Genomic DNA, 22,729 nt, shown 5'->3' on the forward strand with positions numbered 1-22,729 from the left:
AGGGGTTTCTTGGAGCCTGCTGCACCTCAGCCTGAGAAACACATTTCAGGATGATAGTGTGTAAAAAGAGCTGCCATTCTCCTTTTACAGCCAGGTTTGTAAAGGAAGGTCTAATCTCTTAGATTAATTGAATAAAATCCTCAACCCATCACAGGTGCAGCAATGCTATTGCTACCACAGAGGCACCATTGACCACTGTCTAGGCGTCTCAGAAGAGAGTGAAACCAGCCTAAACAGCAGGATCTGCTTTTAGCAGTTTGAGAGACTTTTCTTCCTCTCCTTACAGTTCCTGTCTTGCTTGTAGCATCAGACCCTGGCAGTAACACAGAGTCAACTGTTTGGTTAAATCTGCCACCTCCTAGATGCCTACAGTCTTGTTGGCCTTATCTCACCTCCCAGGAAGGATGCCACGGAGCCCCTGTCCCCTGCCTCCACCTTGTCACTCTCCCAAGAAGGGAAGAGCAAGCAGCAGGTTGAGCCCAATAGTGAGGAGGAGCACCGTGCTGAAACAGCCTTGTTCTCTCACGCTGTCATCAGTAGCTAAAAGAGGGGTGTGGGAAGCCTGCAACAGTTCTGTTAAGTAAGCAGGACAAAGCAAAGCAGATAGAGTGGCTCTTCGTGGGAGCCACATTTCTCTGCTTTAGAAATGTTTTTTTTCTGTGTCCTGGCTATTTGTTCCAGTCCCTGCCCTGCTTTTCCTCCTATTGCCTCTTTCCTTCCTGTATCTTCCTTTTCCACTTTCCTCCTCCATCACTGGTGAAAGCATCGTGGAATAGGTTGATACACATGGCGCTCATAGTTTGTGCTGCCTAAAGTATCATCCTCCTTTTTTCAGTCCATAACAGACTTTTCGGCTCTGACTCATCACCGCAGACCCATCCAAACAGTCAGTGACAGCGCTGTGGGGACTCACACTCAGGTGGTGCCAAGGAACTGTGAGTATTAGCTTGGTTAATCAGAATTAGGAAATAAACCATTGCGCAAGAGATGACCAAGACAGTATTTTCCATGCAAGCAATGTTTTCCACCATTGGTTTCTCAGATAAAAGGCAGGAATTGCTTTCAAACAGATTGTAGGGCACAGGTCAACAAAAATGATCCGTTTATAATTTCTGCTGTCAAAACAGTATATGTACATAGATCTCAAACAGCCTTGTAATCTGCTATTATCTTTTCTGTTTGTTTTCCAGCTGAAACCTTAAATGGCTTCTCAGATCATGCCACTGTGCAGTGGACATGTTCCAGCTCCCAAGTGCACTGTTTGGTGATTAAACCCATGTCCCTCCATGCCACCACTCCCAACCAACTCTGCAACCCCAGGCCGGGTGTGCAGCAGCACCCCTCTGCATCTCTCTCTGTTTCAGCCAGGGGAAACACACAACTCAGACTCTGACTTTCACTGGCATAAGAAGATAATTTGGGGAACCCAAATGCAATTTTGGCAGTAAGGCCAGGGAACCCCTCTTTGACTAGTTAAGCTGGTGACACCATGGCATTAAAATGCCTACTAATGACATGCTAAACCGAAAGTCACAGTGCAGGATAGTTGTTCAGGGATAGCATCAAGATGAATTTCAGTGGTGACCTGCTGTGAGAACCCTGACCTCCTGGCGGGCACCAGACATGTACACAACACAACGCTCCTATTTCTAGGAGCCAACCTCCTGTCTGTCCAAGTCATGTTATTGCACAGCTATTGACGCTATCTGCTACGGCAGGATAACACAAGGTGACGTTAATGCACTGAGATGCATCAAGGAAGCAAGAAAGCAGGGGACAACATGCTGTTTACATGTCATAGATATTACCTGACATTGCAAGAACACCAGACTGGGCATCAGATTATGCAGCAAGGTGTTTACAGGCCCAGGGAAGACAATCCAGCACCAAGTCTTGACAACAGCAATACTCACTAGCAGCTGCCTTCAAAGCATCATTACTGACATCGTTACTAACATTATTAGATGCAGACATTAGTAGTTATTACTAGAGCTCAAGACTGCACAAAATAGAGGGAAAATCATGTCCGTTGATGTTGAGATTAACCTGCTAACGTCATTTGCAGAAAGTGTCAGCAGACTGTGCTTTTCTTCCATTGCAGACTCCTGTGCACATAGCAGGCAGAGGCACGGCTCCGGAACAGGGGCAGGTTGTGACAGTGCTAAGAGCTGTGCAGCAGCTCTGCTTCATTGCAAATAACTAAACACATGCTCTTAGCTGGGACATGTGTAATGAAGTTTATCCCCTTTCACCACCCTATGCTGGAAGCAGGGCAAGTCCCAGCTGGGGAGATGGTTTGTGTGCATGAGAGTGAACACAAACCAGAGATGTGGAGATAGTTCGTGTTCACTTTCCTGGCTTGGTGGTACAGGAAGGGCACTTCACCCTGTTTCACCTCATCAGGTACCACTGGGGATGGAGCTTGGTCCAGCTCTGCTGACTCCCATATGCTCAGCAAGCGAAAGGCAGCACCGATATCTGTGGTAGATCTGTCAGATCCCTATTACTAACTTGCAAAGAAAAAATATATCTATTTGCAAAATACCTCCCTGTTTTGGAAAGCTCCTGTTACATGGCTAGTTGGCATACCTTAAATTTCATTTTTCCCAATGAGATAAGGGTATTGTCAGGGGAGAGGTGGTCGTCCCTTAATCTCCTTCCCTTAATCTTCCCAGCCCATAAATAGATATAACAATAATGTTATCTCCCACTTTCTATTTACCTTGTCCATGTAGATTGTAGGCTGTCTCATGCTTTGTATTTCCTCATGGCAAACACAGGAGTGATTTATTAGTTCTTATAGCAAAGATATAATGTAAGCAAATATGAAAAATCTTGTGACCTGAGAAACTTGAGATATGTAGGTTTGGGTAGTCAGGCAAGGGGACAGCACTAACCCAACCTGCACCAGCACTCCCCTCCCTAAAATGAACCTCACCTCTACCCCTCCAGGTGCCCATGCTGATTCCTCTTTGATCTCACACAGTTCGTTTTCCATTCGTCATTTCTTTCCTATCTTGATTCTAACTCCATTTTGGAAACAAAATTTGGTACAACTATGAAAAATATAAGGACAGCTTCTCTTCTGGAATAAACTGGCTCTGCTGAATTGAAGCAGAATATACCTACATACACTAGCCAAATCCCTGGCCCCTAACATCAATATTTATTAATTTCTGTACCAGGAATGCTAACAGCAAGTTTCAACGTGTTGAAAAGCAAATATTGATCTGTTTGCTTGAAAGTCAGATTAGGCTATGTCCATAGGTAAATATTCCTGCTAGCAAGTAGAGGAGAGATTATTTCCCCTCCCCCCTTCCCGAAGGGAGGCAAACCAAATAAATAATAAAAAAATCTATTTGATACCTAGTGAGTTTTTAATTAAGGAGGCACCAAACCTGAGGGAAACAGAAACCCTGGGGAGCTGTCAAGTCACTGTTCTGGCAGTTTTGTGGCAGGGAGCATGGCTCGTAAAGACAAGTGCCCATTAGTGCTTCCACTCCTTCTGAGTGGGGAGAAAATGCTCCTGGGGGACAAGATCAAACTTCTACATGAGCAGAGGCAAAGGTACTCAAAAAAACCTGGCTGAGCACAAGCATTTCACATTTTGGTCTTTGGTTTGCTCCTCAGCTCTGCTGCTTCAAGGCAATCGTTCCCAGTGCTGACACATCCTCCCCTTCTTCCTGGGATGTCTCACATGGAGATAAAGACAGAAGGCCAAATTCTTCTTGGAAGGAGCTCCTCGTTCGGTATTACCAGCATCTCTGACTGTGTGGCAGTCTCCTGCCAGCACCCAGAAACCCACGCCAAGGCCACCCTGAATCCGTCATAAGATGGGTTGCAAGGATTGCTACAGGGTGATGGGAGAGCTGTGGGCTGACAGCACAGGCAGGGCCCTGGGCTGCACATGTCCCTGCCACTAATCTTTCGTGTCTGCACAGGGCAAGCTCAACTCGGTAAGAGCCAATCCACCTGACAAGCTTTTGGAGTGCTGCAAGGGTTACTGAAGGTAAAGATTGCTCAGGACTTTGCCAAACATTAAACCTGGACAGAGGATAGCCAGCTACTTTTTCTGGTTTGTGCTGATTTTGCATTACTGCTAATTTCTAGCCCAGCATAAGGTACCTTCAGACCCGATGCCACACACCCCTATTTCCACCTCCATAGGACTGGGGACATATCAGCCTCTTGGCTTCCTGAGGACAAAGTTCTCAGTTCTCAATGGCTTCAGGAAACCTCTCCATCATGCCTCTTGATCACAGAGAAGACTCTCACTCCACTTCTGTCACTTATCACGATAGCCCTATGATGGATGTGCGGGCAAGATGTACCCACACTACAAACTTCCTCATACAGGTGTTGGTTACCCATCAAGGTGGTTTCATCCCCCTTGACAATGATGAAAGGCTGAATTAAAATCTGAACATGCAGTTCCAGGGAGTGCAATTGGTTCAAACAGGCTGCTAAATTTCTCAATAGCCTTCAGCTAGCAACAACAGGTATATGAATGTCTTCCTTGCAAATAAAACAAACCTCTTGCTTTTATTATGCTTATTTTTCTTGCCAGTATGGAGGAAATCTACCAAAATTGGAGGTACCAAATGCACAGGCTCAGTTCATTCATGTGGAGGGACTAAATTCAGCTTTAAGTCATCTTCTTGCTCCTGAAACCAAGATGAGAGTATAGTCAGAAGTTCGCTATTCAGAACCACCCCAAGGCTGCTCTATAGCCACCTGGGCTGGTTCCAAAGGGACTGGTTCCTTCTTGGGAGAGGGGATGGAGATGTCTGCCCAAAAGGGCAGGGACACTCGCAGAAGGGGGTAGCCCAGATTGTAAGTGCTGAATACCAACCACAGCTGGAAATTGATCTTTGCTGGTGGATCTTGCATGTGTTGCTGGTGGGAACCAAGTTACTCAGTGCTCAGACATTTCAAACCTGTGCAAAGAGCAGCGATATCCTACTTACTGGTATAGTCACATCTACTTCCTCTGCTCCTCTCCTTGCTTCTGCTCCTCCTGGAAGAAGGCTGCACAGCACCAACAGTTTGACTCACTTCTGCCTCTGTTCCCAAGATTAAAATCTAGTTAAAATGCAAGAGATGTTTTTGTAATTCTTGAGAAAGCAGCTGAAGCATGTTTCATCTTCTTCTCACCTCTGAGCAAGGCTGTGGTGTCTTGGTTTAGCCAATAAATGATCTAGTGTGGATTGGGTTTTGCTTCATACAGCACCTAGCACACTGGGCATCTCACCTGAGACAGAAACAATTAGAGAAGAACCCAAATAAGCAGGATCTTTAGCCATGTGTTTCCCTTGGTTGCTCCATTTCTTCCTGCAGAGAATGGCACTTAACCAAGGAGTAGACAGGATAAGGAAAGGGTTATTTCTTTCACCGTCACATCAGAAAAGATACTAATTTCTCCTGTGGAGGCTGTCTCAATGAGTAGTCACTTGTTCCTCTTCTCCCAGACCACATATTATTTTACAAGTTCACATTAAAAAAGGTTAATGGGGGAAGCAAGCACTGACAGTGACTTTCACTCCCCCAGAATGATTCACTGCATTGCTGTAATTTAGCTCAGTGTAAAGGTCCATATAACAGTAATACCTATACAAACTAACTGTTATCAAAATATTGTTTTACTTTTTCAATTTCAGTACAATTTTTTGTCTTGACCCTTCTGTGGATGAACTTTGTCTTGAATAAACAGCAACATCTGGAATTCAGCAAAACACACCATAAAGGGAATAATATGTCCACAGCAGTTTTGCTGGAAAGGACAAACCCATTTATTACTCAAATGAAAAGTTACGATTGCTAAATGTCAGATGAAATTAGAAAAAAAAATTTAATCCTCTCTGTGTCCTTTGTGTCCTTGCCAGCTCAGTGTGTATAGAAAGCTGTCCCTCCGTTATCACTGTTCTGTCTTTCTTCTTCCTGGCTTTGTTGAAAGTCTGCAAGGACTTGCTAATTGCAGACACAAGATCAATTTGGTTACCTTTACACAGGGGCAGAGTTGCAGGCAGTGCTTTTTTAGCTCAGATAAGGCAAATACATCTGACAGAGTGTTTGTGATCAGATCATGCCATGACTCTAACCAAGCTGCATTCTCATTGCCCCTTATCTTGTTTGGGCTGAACTCAGAGGGGCAGCACCCTGCAGGCTGGGCTGGCTGGTGAACTGGTGCTTGGAGGCAATCAGCCACCCCAGGAACCCCCTGGGCTGCTGGGGACAGATGAGGACATGCAGCTAGTGGGGTAATGGGGAGAAGAAAGCACTGAGCACCTCAGAAAATGAATGCCAAATGTCATCTCTCCCTCCCTCCATCCTCCCAGCTGAGCAGCACATAGATCCTCCAGGAGGAGCAGCACCTTCTGCACACTCTGAGATTTTGATGGCACAGGGCACCTGAGCCCCAGGCACAGTGTGCAGAAAGATGGAATCCATCTCCCTTTGCTTTGTTTTTCAGTGGGTAGCTCCTGGTTTCTGGTCTAGACTTGCTTTCTTCAGAGCACGTGTAGAGGTCATGAAGTCACAGCTCCCATAAATCAACACAAGCTAAACACATTAATCCAGAAACAGAAGGAGGTCTTCAGCTAGTTGGGCAGTTTTTGTCGTAGGAGATTGGTTCAAGGATTGAAACGCTGCCAGCCTGGAGAATAAACATCACTTCAAAGGGTGACTGTGCATTTTAATTTTGTGCAAGGAAACATCTTGGGTTTTAGGAAGGGGAGAGAGAGATTGAATTTATTTGCACAAGGCTGGGGTGGGACCTGCTTCTATGCCTGCTTCTTCCAAAATTTCATATGTGATTGCAGATGTATTTCTGATGGCCAGATCCACCAAGAGACATGACACTCTCAGCCCTGCTGACACTCCTGGGATAAGGCGGGTGACTTTTAAGCACGTGACTCTTTTAGTTAAACCAGTAAGTTTAAAATTGAGTATTACTGGCTCCATCTCAGCTAGAAAGCTAACCAGTGCATGCCATTAAGTTGGTGGGACATTGTTTTTGGCCCAGACCAAACCGCAGGCAGCAGTGCCCTCCTCAAAAGCACTGGGTCTGCACCTACAGCCCAGATCTGGGCCACCAGGGTGATGATGCCTGTGGCATTCTGCCGCCTTTTGTGTGTCCTTTCACAGCAGTGGTGATGTAGAAAGCCTCTTATCACTTGTGTAATCAAAACCTAAACAGACTTCAGCCAAGCTAATGTATTAGTAAGCAGCATTGTGGGTAAGCGGCATAATAATTTATGTAAATAAGTGAGAAGTTTTTCCTGTTTCCTCTTCTTCCCCATGGAGAAAACAGAGGTTACATCCATACTAACAAACTCAGCCTGAAGGTCCGGGATTGCAGGTTTAGGCCCCCAAACTTGCTCACAGGTACTGTTAAATTGGCAGTGCTGACATAGCACAGTTTAGGTCTGAGCTGTCAGTACTGTCCTCGCAATCCCTGTGGACAGTTTAGGATTTAGCAGGGGCCAGAGGTTATTCCTAGCTGGCTGTTTGGATGTGGCCAGCCTGACTGGAGGTGTGGGGATGACACTTGTGGGCAGGCCACGTGCCTGCGGCTGGAGAACTCTTTCTGGCTGTTTAAATTCACCAGTGAGGATATACCCTAGACGTTTATGTTTCTGTCCTTGGGATAACTGCAACCTGAGAGCTACCCTGCAGGGCAGAAGAGACAAACTCACACCATCCTGGGTGATACTGCAAGAAAGCAATACCTTAGACCATAAATAAGTAAAATTACATTAAATATAACGTAGCCCTCACTGTGAGCAGGAACTGCTTAATAGTGTGGGTTACACATCGGTTAACCACAGCAATCACATCTCCATGGAGTACATAATATTATTTTAGTTAACATAACTACCTGAGGGTGTGCTTATATTAGATATTTCCTGCTACTAGCCGGGCTGAAGTCTCAGCAGGAGGTGCAAGGGACCCTCCCTTCCCTGGCTGGGTCAGCCACTATCCCAGGGGCATCGCCACCTGCCACCAGCTCCTGGGAATGAGTGCCTGGGAAAACAGCTTGTTTTCCTCTAGAAAATGATGGCTCGTATCCCCCCAGCTGCAAAGGACAAGCAGCCAAAATGACAGTGTGTGCTTTCAGCTCCCTGCATGCTCAGGGTAGGGCATTGAGCTGGGCAGTCCCTCTGTCCTAGCCAGCTCCCACCGAGCCCCCCTCACCTGTCAGGTCCCACAACGTGTTTGGACCTTCTCTAGCCCATTGCATTTCCCATGCATGTCCTCACCAGCCTAGTGCAGCCACACCGAGTTCTGCCAGGCAGCAGCTCTGCCTCACCGCCACATCCCTGCCAGTGATGGGGCAGAGCAGAGCACTGGGGCACTGCCTTCAGCCTGGCCTGGGATCCCAGGCTGCTTGGGAAATGCACCCGCTCCAGTCCTCCTCTCTCACTTCCTCTGTTTTGACAGCTTTTCAGGGATATTCCTGCTGCAGACCGGGCATGGTCCTGGATTTTTGGCAGCTTTTCAGGTGGGGGAGTTATTTTACACCCAGCTTGAATGATGAGATGTTGGGATGTGTACAGTATCAGGGAAATGTAAATTTTTATAAAAGCCTTACATATGAAGGCAAGGTTTTATAGCAACAGATATGGAAATGAGGTGGCTGGCTACTGCCTGTTCCTCTTCTCTAGTTTCAGGAATCCTGTTCCTTGCTAAGGAAAAAGAACACATATTTTATATTTTACTTTAAACCAAAATAGACCCAGGATATAAATGGGACCATGGATTACTCCTGGTATCCTTCAAGAAAAAAAAAAAGTTCCAAGAGATTCCCGTAAGAAGCAATGAAGCAGACCTTCAATTTCCAATAATAAGCCTACAGTCCATATAAACATATGGTGCCGTTGGGTTGGAGATGCGGGGAGATATAAATCTTCAGTGGCTAGTCAACTTCATGTCTGGTATGTGCCTTGCCTCTACTGACATATCACATCCATCCAAGGACTACCATAAATTTTAAATATTTCACATTCTCTTGATCTTTTTTCTTACAATACCTGGAGGAATGCAGTATTTACCCCAGTACATGCAGTGCTGCTATTTATAACCCTGGACCTATCAAGATGTTTTGGGTTTTTTTTCCCTGAAATCTTGGAACAGTTCAACCAAATGAAAAACAATCATCTTTCATTTCTTTTATTTAATGCATTTAACTACCAGGGCTGAAAATGTGGAAGCAATCCCAATATAATGTCGTCTCAGATGATACTGAATTCTTGCAAATGATTTATCTATGACCAGAAGGACAGATTCAGTGTCTGCTGCATGATCTACAGGGAACCATAAAGAGCCTTGCCTCACAGAAATTAATGCCTGTGTTCAGCCACTGCATAACAGACCAGACCTGGCAATGCCCTAAACTGTGCAGAAAGTCACACATGATCTAGGCCCCCAGCAGTATCGTGCCCACAGTGAAGCTTGGCAAAGGCAAGCATCTAGAATTATCCCATCCTTCCACACTCCCACATTTTCATTTCATTCACTTGTTACATCTTTCGCTAAACAAGAGAATGGGCTCTTTGCAGAAGGAACATTTACTTTATTCCTGGCTTGTACAGCACTTGGCGCTACAGGAGCCTGTCTCATTCCAGGCAGGGCTTGTTATGGTAGCATTGCAGTGTGAATAATAGCTGTATTTTGAGTTCCTGCCTCCTCTTGCTCAAGTTCCTTTTGCTCACATATGCATGCACATACCCAGGCTCTCCAGGACCCATTAACAGCCCCTCAGGAGGCTTGAGTCTGACCTAACTTACGCCAATTTTATGAGTAACAAAATTTACCTTGATAGAAATTGCTGTTGATTTATACATGAACCAGAAATAGGCACTGGACAGATATTGCTGGAACTGGGTACATGTGATTATCCTTTCCAGGAGATGAAGAACAGAAACAGAAAACTCAAACACAGGCATGAGAGGCTGCGGAGACAGGCGCTTACAAATGCAGATGTGGAGTGAGCCCTGTGCCAGCCTGACCTGCTCTCCCTACACACCCTGGGCACAGTTGGGCATGCATGGGTGGTGCACACCGGTCATGCTGCTGCTTCTCCTGCACCTGCAAGGAGGCCAGGGAGTGCAACAAGCACTACCCTCAATTGTTACTTATTTCACTTCCAAGCAGGAAGGTATTTTCACGTCAGGTTAATTTTTGCAGCTGTAGGGATGTTTTCTTCCCCCAGTGACATACTGTGATTTGCTTCTGCTCAGAAGAAGTAAGGACCAGGTTTGTCACATGCTTCCCTGGAGGCAGAGGGATGTAAACCAGCTGGGAATTGCTAATGGCTTGTAGGAATATAAAGAGAAAGATTACATCTTGGTAAGTGAAAGTACTGGAAATTCAAACTGGGTTAGCTGAATCCAGGTAGGAGGTAGAGCCTCCAGCTGTAGCCATGAGGTGTCCTGTGGGACAGCAAAGACTTTCTACAGCCTGATCCTTCACCCCAGGTTCTTCCCACCAGGGAGATCATGTACCGTGCTCCCCTTGGGCAGAGTGAAAGGGCTGCAGTCACCCAGGGATGCACTACCAAGATGTGAAGGGTGATTTCACATGCCACGAATCTGTCATGAGGTTACATGGAAAGTTTCACCCCCCTAACTGATCCCATCCTCCCAGCTGTCAGACAGGGACCCCACTGCAGCTGTACCGGTAACTGCGCAAGGTGCAGAGCACCAGTAAGGCCAGGCTTTCCCGGATGAAAGACCAGGCAGAAAGGTCTCAGCTCAACACATGAAAATCAGGCAGCCACAGCCTGGAGAGTCTTGTCTTGCTGAACTGGTATGTGCCAGAAAGGAGCAGCTCCCCATTCACCCCAACACATCACAAGAGAAATTTTACTGTTACTGACAAGTTAGGAGCAGATGGAATTTACTCCAATTGAAACTGAGGAGTCCCAGCAGCCAGCTTCCTAGTGCTGTAAGAGTACACTGTTTGTAAAGGGCAAAATGTAAAATTTCTGGTTGGGAAAGGAAGGCTGAGCCGAAATGAGATCACCGACAATGCTGTATCGGAGCATAAGCTGGGGTATTTCTTCTTCCTTTCTCTTGCATGTGAATAGTTTTATATGGTACATTTATCTGTAAGAATAAAACTCTGCTCAAGTGCCTTCTGCTTTGTCTGTTTTCCAATCTAGGGAGAACAAATTAATTTTAAAAGTCCAAGAAGAAGCTCTTTTATCAGCTAAAACATCCCCAGTGTTCTGAGATAAGGATTTATTTCAGCAATTTCAAAACTCTTGCTGATCCTCCCCAGCGTGGGGGTTGCTGGACTCTAAGATTCAGTCATAAATTTTGCAAATGCTCCCAGCAATTTTAATTAATGTAAAATTTGCATTTTAATGAAGAGGGTCATGGAGCCCTCCAGCAACAGAAACAATTACATATTGACCTGATGAAATAGCAGCAGGATTGTTGCAGTGAGCACATTTAGCTTGGTTTGTGATGGATTCAGAGTGTTTTCTTGGGTGCAAGCTGTGGTGATCCAGCCCTGCCCACAGATAATGAGCAGAGTTGCAATGCCCAGGAGCAAATGCCTGGAAGTCCTGCTGATCTGGGCAGGTTACATCAGGTGTTAGCAGCTTCACCTACCTCTTGATTAGAATTGCTCAAGGAGCAGAAAGTGAAATGAGGAACTGAGCCTTCTTTTCTTCCTTGTCCCCAGCATGGGTCCTGGATGTTCTCTGGGAGGATCCAGTGGTGACCTTTCCCTAGCACGGGAGCACAAGAGAAGGTATTCTGCAGTATTCCTTGCTTTTCCACATTTGCTGCCCTAAACAGAGACAAATGGCAATTTAGCTCAGTTTCTTGGTTCAAATCAGTATGAAACATAGAGAATTCTTTCCACCACTTTTGCAATCCCTCCCTCCAGTAAAGCAATTTTCACTTTTTCCAGGTGATGATAATCTGCATAACTGCATTTCAATATGCAGGACCTGCTATGGAAGCTTTGAAAATCTACAGCACTTGGCAATGTATCAAAAGGACAGTCATTTTTTTTGTATCAGAGAGCTTGCCTCAGCATGCATGCTTGAGAATAGGGCCGAGGCACTAGAAAATGTTTTGCATCCAGAAATTATTTATAAGCATAGATTAAGTTTAACATGACAGGAAACATTAAGACTTCAGCCTGTTGAACAGAGAGGAATATTATATAGTTTCCTAGCAGGTCTTGCTGTTCACAAGATAATTTATACATTTCCTCTCTCCAGACGCTTTACAATAAGTAACAAATGAATGGCCCGGGGGTTTTTTTCATTTAGACAGGGACAAGTAAAATCTCGGTTGAGAACTGATTTCAGATCACCTGAATCCAAACTCAGTCTTACTTGTGTGACCACTTTTTTCTCCAGCACATCAACCCCAATGAGAGCATGAGCTCTACTTATGCCCCAGCCCTTAGAAGCAACAGAGCAGATGTGGTGTCTGTACAAGTGGCTCTGACTCAGTTTACCCGACTGTCCCTATCTTCCTGTGAAGTGACACACTGGGAATTGGATCTCCCCAAATGCTCATTCACCTCCAGGTCATTGATTACCAGAATAAAAGGGGAAAAACTGGCAGGAGCAATGGAAGAAGGATATTTTATCTGCATATCGCAATATAAGAGCTATTTAGTCAATCTCCTAAAATGATAAGAGGGTAAGGTTTACACTGTAAAGTCTGGAAGAGAGCAATGCAGGCAGATTTAGCCAACCACAGTAAATGTTTTTTCTCTAGACCAACCTTTAAGAAGACCTTTAAGTCCTGACTGTACTGCATTTGCTAAAAACTCGGCTCCTCTTAGCCTAAATAGCAGCTCTCCTTTCCCCACCCCCATTGCTGCGGTCTTGACCTCATGTGCAGTCTGTGCGGTTATGCTGGTATTATCTGATCAATCCCTCTGTACTTTCACTGCCTCCTCTGCTCACTCACCCCCTGTTTTTCCACTGTAGGGATAGTGGTACATTACTTTTTGTTATTACGCCGTCAAGTGCCATCTTGAGCAAACCTGCCTGCAACATATAATCTCTACCTCAGCAATCCTTCCTAAACAGTGATTTGCACAGCCATTTGCAAGTAAGAGCATGTCACAAAGGGAGCATGGGAGCATGCAAACCAAACAGCACTCCTGAACTCTAACCAAGTCATTACAGAAAAGGAGGCAGCTGGTGTTGGGGCCTAGGTTCTGCTTAAGTCCTACATTAGGTGCTCAAGTGAGGATCTCTATTCTAGGAATTGCATCTCAGTCTATACTTGATCTTCACTTCTTTCATTCTCCTTGTTCTATTCATATGGGAAAGAACATTTTGCTACTTCATATCTGTCAGGTCTAACTCATCTCCCCACTCAGCAGTTCTCATTTTACATCTCTTTTTCCCTAGCTCTGACACAGCTGTGTCTGTCAGTCTTTTTTTTTTTTTTTTTCTAAACCCATTAATTGTCTACTTACTCTAGCATTGCCCTTCCCTGCATATTTTCTTCTTTGGAATACCATATCTGGATAGTTTTAGTAGCTGTGCCTTAGAGAAATCCATCCTTTCCACTCTCCAGGCTCTGAGCTTCTCAGTCCAGGTGACTTTGTTGTTTCCTTAATTTATCAAAAGTCATCCTTCTGAATACTGACAACCTTGGCAAATTATATATTTCGGTTTACTCTTCATGCAGTTTGAATCAAATCCACTTACAGTCATGCAAGCTGAGGCCATTTCCTACAATCAGTTCTCTGTCATAGCCATAGCATAACCAACATTAGGTAATGTAAATCAGAAGAGTATCTCCAGTCTGGTCATTAGTCAATTACATCTAAAAGAGACAGCAAGAAAAAGTGCAGCTTATTTATTATCCTAAAGTATTCCCTGTAATTATAATAAAAAGAAAGGAGAAGGGACAAATTCTTGCCTGCCCTCCTGAGAACCAATGAATGCTCTGAAGCATGACAGCAAATTCTCCAGTCTAACCTGCTGATTTATAATTTCAGTGAGTCTAATATCATACTATTCACTACTTGACCCTGTTACCTGCATTAGCCTCAAAATCCAGGTACCTTTAAAGTGGAGGAAAGCTTCTAAGCTCGAAGAAAGTTATGCAAAGGGGTCCTTGAACCTCTTCTGTACTCATGGGCTGTGGAAGAAAAGCACAAGACAATTTATTACTGCCCATTTCTTGGTATCAGGAGATCATTTGAAATCTTGGAGAGATTTTTCAATTCTGTGTCTCAAAATGTAGGGGAAGTTATTCCTTATAGCAGACAATAAACGGATGTCAAAATAGTTGGTTTCTTCAAAGATCTAGTCATTGTTTCCTAGTTTTGTGCTTGGGGATTTGAAGAAACTTTTAAGCTGAATGGATGCTTACAAAATGATAACCAAAGACACACTAACAAAAACATAAGCAAATAAAAATTTAAAAATGTCTACTTCCCTGGCTGGTCAAGGGAGGGCAGCTTTTACAAAATGTTATCAATATGTGTGCCTCTCATATATAAAATCCAAGCTTGAAAAAGACAGCTTATAATTGCCACTAGTTCTAGAAGGACCATTGTGCAAAAGATAGTATGATCCCGTTGTTGTACATAAAACACCTTGCTTTAGCTTACAAAAAATGGGCTACATTTAGAGGAGCAACTTCTCTCAGGAGCTAAAAGTTAGCTTCCAATTTGTGAACCTCCACCATCAATAAAGCTTCTTAAGGATAAACTCTCCCCTAACTTACTATTGTGTTGCTCTATACCCACAGATTTAGAATTTACCTATTACCTCTTACAAGAAGAATGGTTATCTTTAATCAAAAGTGAGAAAAATTCACCATCTGATCTTGTCACCTGATGAAGAGGGGAAGACAGAGATATGAGACATTTTGGGAAACAGTAGATTTGTTCCCCAAAATGAAGTTTCAGTCATTTCAGTACATTCATCTTATTACACATGAGATAAAGGTGACCTGCCTGAATTTTATTCATGTTTTTTTCAGTTGTAGAGATACTTATCTTGCTGGCAGATGTACAACTCCTTTTCCTGCCTGGTGGGACATAATGCTACAGGGAAGTCCCCAACTGCAAAACTACTGGCATTTGTGTGGGACTTTTACTGCTGCCTTTTGACACTTCTCTCCTGAAAACTCATTAATGTAGAACGTGCCACTGAGCTTCTTCTCAGTCAATAACCCTTCAGCTGGAAAGGACTGTATTTCTCATTTGCATGCAGGCCAGCCCAGCAGACTGCACAACCTCTCTAGGCAACCTGCTCCAGGGCTTGACTGTGCTTATGATAGAAACCTTTTCCCCACATCATGTTTGAACCTCCCAGGAACATTTTATGACCACTGTCTCTCTACTTGTTGCTGCAAACCTCCAAAAAGAGCCTAGCTCTGTCTCCTCTGGCAGACACTGGCAAGTTGTCATTAGATTCCCCCAAAGCACCTCATTTCCAGACTAAAGAAAATCATGCCACTTAGTCTTTCCTCACAGGACAAGTGTTCTGGCCATGGTCCCTGACCGATGGCACTGGCAACACTGACCTGAAGAATACTCCATGGCCACACTCTTAAAGTACCTACCAGAAAGCTTCAAATCCACAATTTGCCTAAAATGAAGAATTGTTTACATGCAGCATCCTGAAATATTTATTTCTTATGATTAAACCATGCACAGCTTAGATTATCTGGCAGCATATGGGAGCTACTTTTGTGGGTAGGTGGCAATAATGGTTAGGAAGATAAAATGACATATCTCACTGCAAAATATTTTCAAGCAGAAAAAAAGTAGGTTTTTAAGGGCTTAAATGTATTTCTGAAAAAAATCTGCTTGCTCTAAAATTAAAACCTGGAGGTGAAAAATTCTTCAAACAAACATTGGAATTCCAATTTTCAACCAAAAAAAGGGTCAGTTTTTGGTTATCATTGATGTAGCAGCTTTTTTGCCATCAATGGGCAAACAACTTTCTTGAGTAAAAAAGTTCTATTGCACTCTTGTGAACATTATTCATGGCAAAACGTTGTTTTTTTCTAACCGGCTCATACAGAAGACATGATCATTGCCATTGCATGTCATAAATTTGCACAGTAGAGCACTCATGACAGTCTTCTGATGGGACCATTTTTTACACTATAATAAGTAGATCTCCTCAGCCTCTCCTCCAGTCTTGTCATAAATCTGTCACACCAACCCCTGGCTTTCCATTTCAGCCTACACACACCTGCCATATCCTATACTTTCGCTAACATACTTTATTTGTGCATAGCAGCTTTCCTCATGAGGATCTCACAGCTTGGATGCACAGCATCATCCCTGCCTGCCTTTTGAGTACTGCTTGACTTCCTCTGGAGCAGGATGAGAAGTGCCATCAAGGTTGTAGTGGCCAGAAGTCATGAGAAACAGCACAAGTTGCACAAAAAGGCTGATCTGTGCACTGTGCCAAAAGCCCTTCTTCGGGTGAGGTCCCCATGACAAAGAACTTGCCCTGGAAGAAGGAGCAGAGATTGTAAAAGCAGCTGGTGTTCTTTAGCCTTGGCCAACACAAGAAGGCAAGACGAAGATCATAACATTGTATAGGTCTGACAAGAGTATCAGTGTTTTCTTTCCACTTTTGAACTGGAGAAAGGACCAGAGCCCTTTCAGTGCCATGCTCCCTTGGATCAAAACAGAACTCACCCAGCAGCTCCTCCTCCAAATCCACCTTCCAAACATTTTACCACACCATCTGTTCTTATTTCTGAGTCTGGACAACCACATATACATGCTTATATGTACAAAGACCATGTAGCTCTTACCTTAAGACATATAGGTGCCCAAACTGAGCTGATGACCCTCAGGGTAGAATCATGGTCTTGTACCTATTTTAATCATCATGCCTTCTTTGGGGCATGGCCAAAATTCCTGTCATCAGAAGTCATGTTGAGAAATTTTTCATTTTTTGAAAATCCCCCTCACATCTCCAGCACAGCTGACACCACGGTTCCGTGTAATTCCTGCCTCCCCAGCCCCTCCTTGTCACATCCCAACCTTCCTGGCTCCCACAGCAACAGCCTGCATGCTGCTCCATCACAGACCCCAGCTATGGCACACATGAAAAATATTCTGCAGTAGATTCAACACCTGGAGAGCTGCAGCACCTACTGCCTCACCCTCCTGTGCCCCAGCGTAGCCAGTTCTCTGCAGTCCCAGACCTGCCAGCCCCGAGAAGCTGCAGCACTGCAGTCTCAAACCCATGCCCCGGGCATGGCCAAGCCCCACAACCAGAACCATGAGGGCAGCTCTGTGGGGCTGTGATCTCTGTTTGCGCTGACACCCCATGTGTCAAGCGTAACCCTTTGGCACAACGTAGCATCCACCTTTCAACTCGAAACCAAAGCAAGCTGGCAGGGAACTTAACCTATCACTGTGAACCATGCAGTGAAGGCTTCCCAGCAAGGGCTTCAAGGTCAGTCGAAGGTGTGCATCAGGCTCCTGCCTCTTGCCACTGCCTTTGCCCAGGCACATCACTCAACACCTTCTGGACTCTTTAAGAATGACCTTCGAGAAGGCACCCCAGTTGGTCATGAGCCTAATATACTGACCCTGTAGCAGAAAATAAACAAGAAAAAACAAATGTTGTTAAGTCTATGAGTTCCCTTAGAGCCCCTTGGTGTAGGCATCATTCCTCTAGACTGCAACAGAAGCAGCTCCTCTGCCCTGACTCAGGCTCCCACAGTATCACAGATGAATTACATCCTCAAACAGACTGTTTCTCTCTGTTGACTTTACTGGAAGCCCCAGACAGCTGGATCACGGGCATCAGCTCTACAGATGCCCACACTCGGATATTTGGATCCACTGCTCTGGGCCAGCTGCCAATGAGAAGTAAAGCCCTGTTCCTTCCCACTCCTCCAGCATGCCTAGAGCTGCCTGGAGATCACTGAAGCTGTTCTGCAGAAAGGGGACATCTGGGACTGGGCTCCAGCTCTGTACTAAGCCCTCCCCAGCCACTTTTCCCTCATTTTTTCTGCTTCCTGTGCCACACCACGGCGGCACCAGCAGAGATCACTTTGGTTCATTTCCAAATGGGAGGCAGCCTGCAGAGGTGGAGTCAATACCTGTAGAGTAATGAAGCTGGGTTAATTAGCATTGATAATATACAGCTGTGGGCTGGCTTCAGGGGCGGTGGGTTGGCTGATGTAGATAAGGTGCAGCTGTGGCTGTTCTGTTAAGGGGTTGTGAGCCAATGAAGAGGGAGCAGCTGAGGAAGAAGCAAGAGGAGGGAGAACGCATGCCCTGGATGAGGTGAGGCAGCAGAGGGACTGTATGAAGAGTATGCTGGTATGAGGTGGTGAAAGACTTTGTTGGAGCACGATAGTCTGGAGAGTGCTGTGAAAAATACCCAGTTTAGAGAAGTCAAAAGGCCTTCTAAATTATGCCGAGGGTTTTTTTAGCACTCAGTAGCCTTAGGATTGGGAGAGGAGATCAGGAAAATAGTTTTGACCCACCCTCCTTGCATTTCCCAGGTCTCCAGTTTGTTCAAGAGGCCTAGCTGAATGCTAAGCCTCAGATTTTCACCCAGAAACATTAGCATATATTCAATACAAGCATTTTCTGTGCAGCTTGTTTAATATTTAAGTTATAAAATCAAGTTTGTGTCATCTGTTGCATCCTGCTGTATGGGCATAGCTCAGCACTTTTGTTGCTACATGGTACCATGTCAACGGCCATAGGGCTGGTCTCTCCTAATCCCCTTACATGTCACCCCCTTTGAATCCATGCCCTCTAAAAATGTGTTTCTCATATTGCATTGCCTTGGCCTCCAAACATTTATTTGAACAGACAGCTACAGCTGGGGATTTTCGTCTCTGCACAGACTGAACAGCTGCTTGTGGTTACACCCAGCCCAGCTCACAGAAGTGCTGTGCTCTGCCTTTGGTGGGAAGCCTGTCAGGCTGGGAGGAATGAAATAGCAGCAATCATCTGAGAGTCATCGAAAAGCAACAGGAGCAGGGGCACAGCCCTGGCCAGGCAGGCAAGGTCAGCAAAGAAGGGGCTGATGAATTACATAGGACAAATGTGGAGCTCGCTGAAAGTCATCAATGAAAAATGGGGGCTTTTTATAACACAAATGGTAGATGACCCTGGCTGAGGAACGGCTGACTGCATGGGAAACAGCTCTGCACAGCCAGGCTATACCTCTTCCATGTGTCTGTCGGGCCCAGGGGAGGGTCGCTGGGATGTGCACATGCCTAGATATGTTCATGGCACTTAGAGATGTGCATTGAGCACAGATGATGGCATCAATATAAGAATTTTTTACCACTTGAAACTGGAGAGTTGCAGAAGACTTTGCAAACAAACTGTGCCCTTCTAAGAATGCAGCTTATGAATGGCTTAACCCTAGTGGATTAGCTGCCAGTAAAAGGAGTGGTCCTGCTCTTCCATTATCCCATCCCTGCAGCCTACTCCTCCCTCGTCATTTTTGCTGAGCGACACTGGAAGTTTTGTGGAATGGCTTTGTTGATTTGGCTGGGAATTAGCTTAGTTCTTGTTTTAGTGTTTTTTGATGGGCTGATTTTCAAGCCTGACCACTGACCTGATCTGATATACTGAGCAGGCACAAGGGCAGGCACTGAGCTGACCCAAGGAATGGAGTTTAAAACATATGAAAAGAGAATTGCCTTGTCCGCGCAAGCAAAGCCAAAGAGCAGACAAGGTGTCATGGTATGGACACTACAACCTGGCACTGTTACATTTTTCATGCAGTGCCTTGCACTGTGTGTCAGTATGCTGATGGTGTTGCTGCAGTAGAGGTTCACAGCTATGCAGGAGAAGACTTTCCCTCAAAGAACCATCTTCCAGGCAAGCCTTAGCCCGGAGTTTGTGTCTCTCTCTGGAGAAATGTAAAATCTGACTTGTTCTGAAGGGGGTGAGAAAACAACCTAGATTTCTCACAGAAATGATCCCAGAGACACCAAGGTTTTATTCCTCTATCCAAAAACCTGTAGAAGAAATTCAAAGCCTTTCTGTGGTTTTATATGCAGAAGGCTGCACTAACACATGTCTGGAGTAAGTTGTTCAGATGCTGTCCTTATCAGGGGAAAAAAATCAATGATGCTTTTCTCTCTCCCTCCCATCTGTACAACAGGTCTTCAAGGAGACACACACCCAAGATCAAAATTTGGTGTTGCAAGGGGTATGGCGATTTGAGTTTGTTTTCTCATCGGTTACAGATCATCCTGAAATTTCTCAAAACTATTGTTTTGCTAAGACTTAATTTTTAGATTTTAAACTGTGATATTGAACAGTGCTGTGAAAGCAAATCAAAACCCCCACTTCAAAATAATAATAAAAAAGATGTTTTAGTCTGAAATTATGCTGAGACCAAACACACCTACGTGATTGGAACCTTCTTCTATTTGAAGTAAAACTTCACACTAAATCAACACAGCTTTGCAAAGCATTTTCATTGCATGGGACTCTTTTTCTAATGCAAAATAATTTCTCAGTGAGTTACATCCCAAAACTCTGGAATGTGGGAACTCCAGATCAGGAGCAAGGTTGAGTGTGCCTAGTTGGGCTCTTTGCTAACTGAAATGAATTAAGGTTTTGCTGTGGACTGGAAATTTTCTCAAAGGTGGGGCAGTGAGGTGTTGTCTCTGGTGAGATTAGGAAATGTCTTTTTTTCCTTTCCATTGCTGATACCCCAGACAATATAAATGTGCAGAATGTGATCCTGTAAAAGCTTTCAATCTCAGCTGAGGCTTTGCATTCCAGCTGTCAGGTTTTTACTTGTTTACCTTGGAGACTGGCTTCAAGGGATACGATGGAAGTGATAATTGGAGCGGAGTGGCTGCCAGCAAGCCAAAACAAATGTTTCAATAAAAAGTATTTTATTCTGCTAAGGATACTTATATGAACAAATGGCAACCTTGGGTACAAACCAGAAATAATCCTAAGCATTTGTCTCCCTCCCTCTCTCTCCACATACCTCCCCTGCAGCAGGTTTCATACCACACACAGCATCATTGCATGCAGATTTCTATCAATGTTTCAACGCCTCACCTGATGGGCCCCAGGAGTTTTTGGGACCAGGCTTGCCATACTATTAAAGAGGCACTGTGGATGGGGGGGAGTTCAATAGCTGGAGATGAGCAGGGGCCTGGGCTGTGCCCCTCCCGGGCACCTGCCTCCCCTCCTCACTCTCCCCAGGGCATCACTACTGTTGCAGATCTGCTCTGGGGAAAGGCTGAGCCCTAAGGCTGCCCCATCTTGCTGTCCTGCCTGACGGTGGCCTCCAGCCCTTGCCCACCCCCCAGATCTGGAGGGTTTGCTGCTGTGGCTTGTCCAGTGCAGAGATAAGAATAAGCCCTGAAACTCAAATAGGACCTCACACTTTGAACTCTGTTTCCCTCCCCGCAGCAGCCCAAATCTGGCTTTTACAAGAGATGAAAGGTTTTCAGGTCATGCAGGCCCAACCTTTGAAACATGTTCATGACCAAGTAACCTCCTTATCCATTATTAGCACTTCTCTAAACAAAAGCTTCTGGAGGAAGCACTGTGTTTATGTGCTGAGCCTGCTGTGCCTTCTGCTTCAGCAAGTCAGGAACACAAAGTCTGACTGCAAGAGCAGCCATAAAGTCAAAGGGAAAATAAGTCAAGGCTACGACTGGCTAATACTAAGTTTTTGCTGCTTAGCCCTGCCTTCCTGTGTCCCCTACCAGCAGCTAGGCCTATGAGCTGGATGAACTATTTCAGCTGGCCTATTCAAATCCCCTAACCAGGTATTTAGCAAGATATTTAAGTAGCACAGTGCATGAAAAAACCCTGACGCTGCATGTTTTGGTTGCTACCACCAAATGGAGCTTGAACTCTAGTGAAGATGTGGCCAGTTAAACCAGCTTTTCCATCCAGTGGCTGAAACCCCACATGAGCACTGGGAGCTGCTGCCTCTGTGTCACGCAAGCTGTCAAAGTGTGGCTCCATGCCCAGTCCTCGGCCACAGGATGAAGGACGTCCCTGGGGCTAAAGCTGTGCGCAGTGGTAGGATCAGCTGCTGACTTGGGGAGCAACAATGCAGGACTAGTCCTCCCCACACCCTGCAGCATCACAGAGCTGGTAAGGGCTCTCCTGAAACTGTATGGAGCAGTGGGTCAGCCAGCTGCTGCAGCTGCAAATGCAGCCAGGACAAAAACGTGATCAGTTTTCAGGCTCCTCATGTCCCTGCCCTGGCTCCCTGCAGGAGCACCAAGGCCAGCACAGGCAGCCCTGATTTAAAAAGATGTAAGATGCTGTGGCCTTTGCCATCATAATTGCTTGCTAATGGTGTAAATTTGAAAGTTCACTCTCCCCTGCCTGGCCCAGTCCTGCACAGCTGATGGAGCTAAGCAGCTGCACTGTCGGTCTGCTCTTGGTGACTGCGTGGGAAGCCAGAACCCACTTCTGCCTGGCTCCTCATCTGGGTGTGCCTCTGTCTTTTGCCCTAAAGCTCTCTGTTAGCTTGCAAAGCCAAAGTTAAACCCTTCAGGTTTATCATTTGAATATGTCTCTCTGCAGGTCTGTGTCTTCATTAGTAAATGCATGTATGAATTGTCACTCCTTTTACACTTATCCTTCTTACCTTGTTCCTAATAGGAAAAGCAATTAATGACACCAATATTTTCATGCCCTTGTTAAGTGATAAATGTCTTTTACATCAACTACGCAAAGATCAGGGGAATGTGCAGGGCAGTGTGTTTCACGGCATGTTGCAAAGTATGACAAAACAAAC

This window comes from Falco rusticolus, chromosome 6 (assembly GCF_015220075.1).
Source record: "Falco rusticolus isolate bFalRus1 chromosome 6, bFalRus1.pri, whole genome shotgun sequence".
Lineage (NCBI taxonomy): Eukaryota > Metazoa > Chordata > Aves > Falconiformes > Falconidae > Falco > Falco rusticolus.